At 52.4% G+C, this 6,804-nt stretch overlaps 1 pseudogene; it reads right to left on the reverse strand.

Annotated features, from left to right (window-relative positions):
- Window positions 1-2,398: 2,398 nt before the first annotated feature.
- Window positions 2,399-2,496, reverse strand: LOC119469977 (annotated as a pseudogene).
- Between the last annotated feature and the right edge of the window lie 4,308 nt (window positions 2,497-6,804).

The raw sequence follows: 6,804 nt of genomic DNA on the forward strand, positions 1-6,804 counted from the left end.
TTGAGACGGAGTCTTGCTCTGTCGCCAGGCCGGAGTGCAGCGGTGTGATCTCGGCTCATTGCAACCTCCACCTCCTGGGTTCAAGCGATTCCCCTGCTTCAGCCTCCCGAGCAGCTGCGACTACAGGGGTGCACCATCACGCCCGGCTAATTTTTGTATTTTAGTAGAGATGGGATTTCACCACATTGGCCAGGATGGTCTCGGTCTCCTGACCTTGTGATTTGCCCACCTTGGCCTCCCAAAGTGCTGGGATTACAGGCGTGAGCCTCTTGGCACACATTTCTTTGTCGTATACATGCGAGTGAGCGTTTCTGAATCCGGACACTGGGACCGCTCCCTTTCAGATCTGCGTGAGTCTGATGTGCTGGGGGACAGGAGTCGGCGGCTGACTCAGATTCTTACTTCTCCATGCTCAACAATGGAGTAAGCAGAGCTTAGATAGGCCCATGTGTAAAATATTTGGCAGGGGTGGGGGTTGGGGGGAGGGGGTTCTGCCACTGGCTCCACGGCTCTATCTTGGTTCAAGATGCTCTGCTGATGAATATGCAGATTATGTAAATTCTTCTTTTTTCAGCAAGTGGTTCCACTAGGTTGGAACCACAGCCAAGTTCAGTTTTTCCTCCGGGTATCAATCAGTTCTACCTCAATCCCTGACATCTCTTTAGTCTTCAAGTCCTTCTTCTTCCTCTCTGTTCAGCTGAGAAAGAACACCCCTGACGGCAGTTAGGAGCTGGGGTTAAATCCAGCTCGGCCACCCACCAGCTATGTGGTCTTGAGCAAGTTACTTAACCTCTCTGTGCCTCAGTGTTATTACCTGTAAAATGGGATTAATAATAACACCAGCCATTCCCCAGCTTTAAGTCTTTCCCTGACTCCCCACCACCCATCTGACAAACCCAAATCCTTGATGAGGCATGACAGGACCTCCCTCCTCACCCCCTGACCCCCCGCAAGCATCCAGAGCCCCTCCTGTCTCCTTCTGTGCTAGACGCTTTCTCACTTTTGGCCTCGTTTAGTTCTGGCCACAGATTTGCTAAGGGGTATGATCTTCTCTATTTTATAGGCGAGAACTCAAGCTTGGATGGCTGAGGAACTTGGCCCACGCATCACCGGCCGGTGGGAGAGCAGGAAGCCACCCAGGACCCCAATGCCCTTCCTCTTCAGCATGTGCCCTGATGTCCCATGTGTTCTGGACGTCCCAGCCCAAGCCAGATTTGCTGTGATTTCCAGAACCTTCTGTGCCATTTCATTCCTCAGTGTGTCTGTCTACTGCTCTCCTCCCCAGCGCATTCAGAAAGGGCTGAGTACATGCATTTGGCAAAAGCGAGGTGGGTGTGGGCGCGAGGGAACAGACGGTAGGCAGCAGGGTGGGAGCGCTGGAGTAGTGGGAGCAGGGTTTTGGAGCAGGCTGGGAATTTGCCCCGAGCCCTCCAGTTCCTGAAGGTGGAGCTCCGGCTCTCTGCGTGGGATCCTGAGACAGAAGCTTGCGGTTTCAGCATTGCAGACTGAGGCTGAAAAGTGCACAGAGTGCATCTGCCTCTGATGGACTTAAAAGCAGCTTTGTCTGCAGGCAGCGGTCAGCCTGGCGATGTGTAATTCCCAGGCTTGACTGGAAATGGGAGTCACTGCCCAATCACTGACGAGTGATCTGCACATCTTCCCTTTCTTCCTGCAGGAGAGTTCCCTGGAAGACAGGCGTAGCCCCATGAGAAACCACTTCAGGCCGACGTGATTCCTAACACTCGGTGGAAATCACTTTCTTTTCTTGACTGGGGCCAAGGGAAGATATTTTGTTGCTAAAGGTAGCGTGTGACAGGGACCTAATGATTTGCAGTGTTCCCCGGACGTCCCCGGAGCTCCATTTCCAGCCCCAGGACACCAAGAGTCCTGTTTCACCTGCCATCTCCTGACCCCCCTTGCACTCGGCTTCTCCAGGGCCTGCCCCTTCCGCTACCTGAGAGTGGAGCCCTGAAGAAGCAGTGCCTAAGATTTCACAAGTCTCACTGCAACTGCTCCTGTGGTTTTACTGAACCTTACCCGTCCTTCAAGGCTCAGCTCAAGTCTCCATGGTGAAGCACTCTCAGCGTGAAACACACGACTTCCAGCTTCCTCCACAATGCCCGCAGCTCTTGGCCTGAGCCTCATTCATTCATTCAATCATTCATTCGACATCAATTGACCCCCTACTAAGTGCCAGGCAACTGTACTGGATTTTGGAGCCTGGACAAAACAGACAAACGTCTCTGTCCTTGTGGGGCTTAAGACCTTGTGTGGAGAAGTCAGCAAACACGGCATAAAAGTAAGGTAGGTAATGCGTTAGAAGGTGACATGTGCCAAGGAGAAAATAAGCAAAGACGAGGTGGGGAGTGTCAGGAAAGGGGGTTTCCATCATTTATGTATCTATTTTCTGAACATCACGAATCTGCGTGTCCTCCTTGCATAGAGGCTGTGCTAATCTTCTCTGTATTGTTCCAATTGTAGTATATGTGGGGCCACAGGGAGCACTGCGATTTCCATTTTAAAGAGGGGTCCAGGAATGACTCACAGAGGAGACCTGTGAGTGGAGAACCGCAGGGGAGGGAGAAGGGGAACCATCTGAGTGCTAGAAAAAAGGACTTTCCAGGCAGACAGGCCAGTGCAAAGGCCCCGGGGTAGGAAGGCGCCTGGCATGTTGGAGTGACAGCTTCTGGAGTGGAGGGAAGGAGGGGATGAGTTGGGGGAGACGAGGTCAGAGAGGAAAGGAGGGCAGATCCTAAAGGCCTCGTGGGGCGTTGCGGGGACACCGGCTTTTGCGTGAGTGAGAAGCAGGGCTACGGAGGGTTTCCAGCAGAAGATCACGCTGTTGCTTTGAGAATAGATCACAGCAGGGGCGGGGGTGGAAGCAGAAACCTGTTGCCACCTGACAGATGATCCAGTTTGGACCAGGCTGGCACAGATGGGGTGGTGACAAATGGCCTTGGCTGTGCTTTGACAGTAGGACCCCCTGAATTTGGTAATGGATTGGAAGCAGGCATGAAGAAGGAATGAAGCACGTTTGAGGAAAGAACGCACCAGGGCGATTCTGCCGAGGCCTGAGTCACCGAAAGGCTGGTGAGGTCACTCAGGAGGGGAAATGGAGGGGAAGAACAGCTGCGGCTGTGGGGCCAGACCAGGGTTCCAGTCCGGGATGTTTATGAGACACCCAAGGGAGATAACGGGTCTGGGGTCCACGGAGTCCTCTAGTCCATGAACCCTGGGGAGTTGTCACTGACGAGTCGATCTGTGAAGCCACGAGATGGGATGAGTGCACCAGGGAGTGACAAGAGGTCCCAGGATGGACCCTGGAGCCACCATCACCGGTGGCTTTGTCAGGAGGAACAAGCACTCGGGCCAGTGATGGAGAAGTGCCATGTCAGGAAGCAGGGGGCGGAAAGGGTGTCAAGGAAGAGGGAGAGACCACCCCCTTGGCGCTGCTGGGAGGTGAGCAGGATGAGGGCCCAGGACCAGCCAGCATTTAGTGATAAGATGGTCAGAGCCTTCCAGTGGAGCGTTGACAAGAAAGTCCCATCGGAGAAAGGCTAGAGAAAAATCAGGAGGCCGGGCTCAGTGGCTCACACCTGTAATCCCAGGGAGGCGAAGGCAGGCAGATCACCTGAGGTCAGGAGTTCAAGACCAGCCTGGCAGACTGGCCAACATGGGGAAACCCTGTCTCTCCTAAAAATACAAAAAAAAAAAAATTAGCGGGCGGGGGGGGGGGCACCTGTCATCCCAACTACTCTGGAGGCTGAGGCAGGAGAATCACTTGAACCCAGGAGATGGAGGCTGCATTGAGCTAAGATTGCGCCATTGCACCCCTACCGGGGGGACAGAGCAAGACCCTGTCAAAAAAAAAAAAAAAAAAAATCAGGAAAAAACCCTGAGGGCCGATAAGGCTCAACGGTGCTTTGTAGGGGTGCTGTTGTAAAGGGGACAGAGAAAGGGGCAGCACCTGGAGGTGCATGGGGGCCAGGGTGGAATTGTCCGGGGTGGGAGAAGAAAGCATGGAGCACCAAGACTGCTAAGAAGGATGCAGGAGGGGTCCTCCCGGCGGGGGCTGCACATTGGAACCACGTGCGAAGCTTCAAGTCTCCCAAGCCTGGGTGGTAATGAAGTCAGCATCTTTGCAGACAGGGCCTCCATCTGTATAGTTAAAACTCCCCTGATGGTTGTGACATGCAGCCAAGATGAAGCAGCAGTGCCTTAGAGAAAGAAGGGCGGATGGGGCAGGGAAGCGCAGGAATGATTTCATCAACGGAGGTGAGGGGGCGGCATCCAGCGAAAGAAGACGGGGTTTTTCAGAAGAGTTCTTTCTGGTTGTCCCTTTTGTCAGAGAAATAGGACCAAAGGTTATCAGCTGGCAGTGAGGGAGGAGAGGAGTTGGAGATTGTTAGGGAAGCAGGAGCATCGGGGGGCCAGGAGGGCATCATTCTAAAAATCAACTTCATCTTAAAACTAGAAAGGCACATTCCTTGTCGGTCATGACCCACGGTCATTAGATGTTTATGGCTAAGAAGGCAGCTTGATAACGCCTGCAAGGACAGACTCCTATCAGAACAAAATGCCCAGATTTGGGGAGAGAGCATAACAGTACACAATACATGCTTTTTTATTTTTTTTTTGAGAGAGTCTCCTGTGTCACCAGGCTGGAGTGTAGTTGTGTGATCTTGGCTCACTGCAACCTCTACCTCCCAAGTAGCTGGGATGACAGACATCTGCCACCACACTCAGCTAATTTTTGTGTTTTTAGTAGAGATGGGATTTCGCCATGTTGTCCAGGCCGGTCTAAAATTCCTGGTCTCAAGGGATCTGCCCGCCTCGGCCTCCAAAAGTGCTGGGGTTACAGGTGTGAGCCACTGCGCCCAGCCAACGACATATGCTTTTGAGATAGTTATAGTCATGCTCTGATGGACTTACACACTAAAATGCCAAGGAGAACTTTATCTAAATCAACAAAGTGATAAACCCTGTCATGCTGTCCGCCTGCCTGCACATAGACATAACTTAGCTTTTACATGGATAAGACCCTCATGTAAGAAGTTTTAAACAAAGATGGCACATTCCTCCTGTGCTTTCTCAATAAATTCCCTCTTCTCACTGCACTCTGCAACTCACCTTGAATTCTTTCCTGCACGAGACCCAGGAACCCTCTCTCGGGTTTGGATCAGGATTTCTTTTCAGGCAGCAAGACGGCCATATGGGAGAGCGGGTCATGGGGAGCCTACTGTGTCCTGGGCAACGTAGGGACCACTTAGGCTTGGGGTCAGTCGTCTAAAGTGGGGCGACTCCACCTGGCTCCCCTGTGGCTCCACTGCTGGGCAGCCGCTTTGGGGTCCACGGAGCCAGTGAGGTCTTGGTGCTGCTGTTTACTGCCTGCGATCTCTGCCATGCTGCTTAATCTCTGAGTCACCGTTTCTTCATCTGTGAAGCCGTGACAGCTCCTACCACCAAAAATGCATTGGAGATCAGAGGTGGATTATTTTATTATTATTTTTTTAGAGACAGGGTCTCACTATGTTGTCCAGGCTGGTCTCAAATTCCTGGGCTCAAGCGATCTGCCTGCCGTGGCCTCTCAGAGTGCTGGGATTACAGCTATAAGGACTGACGAGCTAGGGCTGGAGTGTTCGTGTTGGCTGGAAGGAAGCCATCTTCTCCCCTCTCTGGGCACTTGGGATCAGTGTTTTCTCTCTGTGTCCTCCAAAAGCAATGCCACTTATATGCTGGCCGCATGGAGGCTATGGTTGATAAATGCCTCTCGGCTGAATAATTAACTACGCAATGAGCATTTGTCTTTGTGTGAGTGATGAGACTATCAAAACCAAGAAGAGGCAAAAAAGCAAGGCGAACGCATCAGCCTGTTTCACCAGCCGTGTTTTTTTCTGCAATCCTTGGCCATTTTGAACTGTCTGATTCTGATCTTAACTGCAGAGTTATAAATAAAATGCGTGATTCGTACCTCTCCTACTTAGAAGAAAAATATGTGACAGCACATTCAATAAAAGGCACAGATATAACAGAGTCATTCAAACAAGGGTGAGAAACATGATTAGACGACCGAGCTGGAGGCGGCACATCCGAGCGGGGTGCATTGACCTGACTGAAGACAGCACCCTACTTTTGCAGTATCTTTGTCGAGATCAACCATGAGTTTTGTTCTGTTTTGGAATACGGCAGGTTCCAGGTACTGCTTAGGGCACAGCTTCATCTGGCTGGGGGCGGCACTGTTTGGATATTTGTCCCCTCCAAATCTCATGCTGGCCTGTGGTCCCCAGGGTTGGAGATGAAGTCTGGTGGGAGGTGTCTGAATGGAGAGGGTGGATCCCTTGTGGACGGCTCTGTGGACTTTGCAAAGGAGTGAGTGCATTCTCACTCAGCTCCCAGGAGAACTGACCATGAAAAGGAGTCCGGCACCACCTCCCCGCTCCCTTGCTCTCTCTTCCACCCCCTCTTCCCCCTCCCCCACCTCGCTCCCTCCCCCACCCTCTCACAACTCTGGCCCTGTGAACTCTGCACCTCTGGCCTCCTTTCCCCTTTCTCCATGAGAGGAAGCAGCCTGAGGCCTCACCAGAAGCACATCCTGGTTCTGTGCTTTGGGTGCAGCATGCCGAACTGTGAGCCACCTAAACCTCTTTTCTCTCGCAATCACTCAGCCTCAGGTGTTCCTTTATAGCAACGCAAACACTCTAGGACTATGGCCCTGGGAGCTGCCCCTGAGCCTGGGTGTTTTCACTCTGCCGCTGAAGCCCACTCATGTGAAGTAAAGAGGGAGGCGGGCCCTTCCTACCTCTG

The sequence above is a fragment of the Cebus imitator genome, unplaced genomic scaffold (genome assembly GCF_001604975.1).
Source record: "Cebus imitator isolate Cc_AM_T3 unplaced genomic scaffold, Cebus_imitator-1.0 Scaffold20, whole genome shotgun sequence".
Lineage (NCBI taxonomy): Eukaryota > Metazoa > Chordata > Mammalia > Primates > Cebidae > Cebus > Cebus imitator.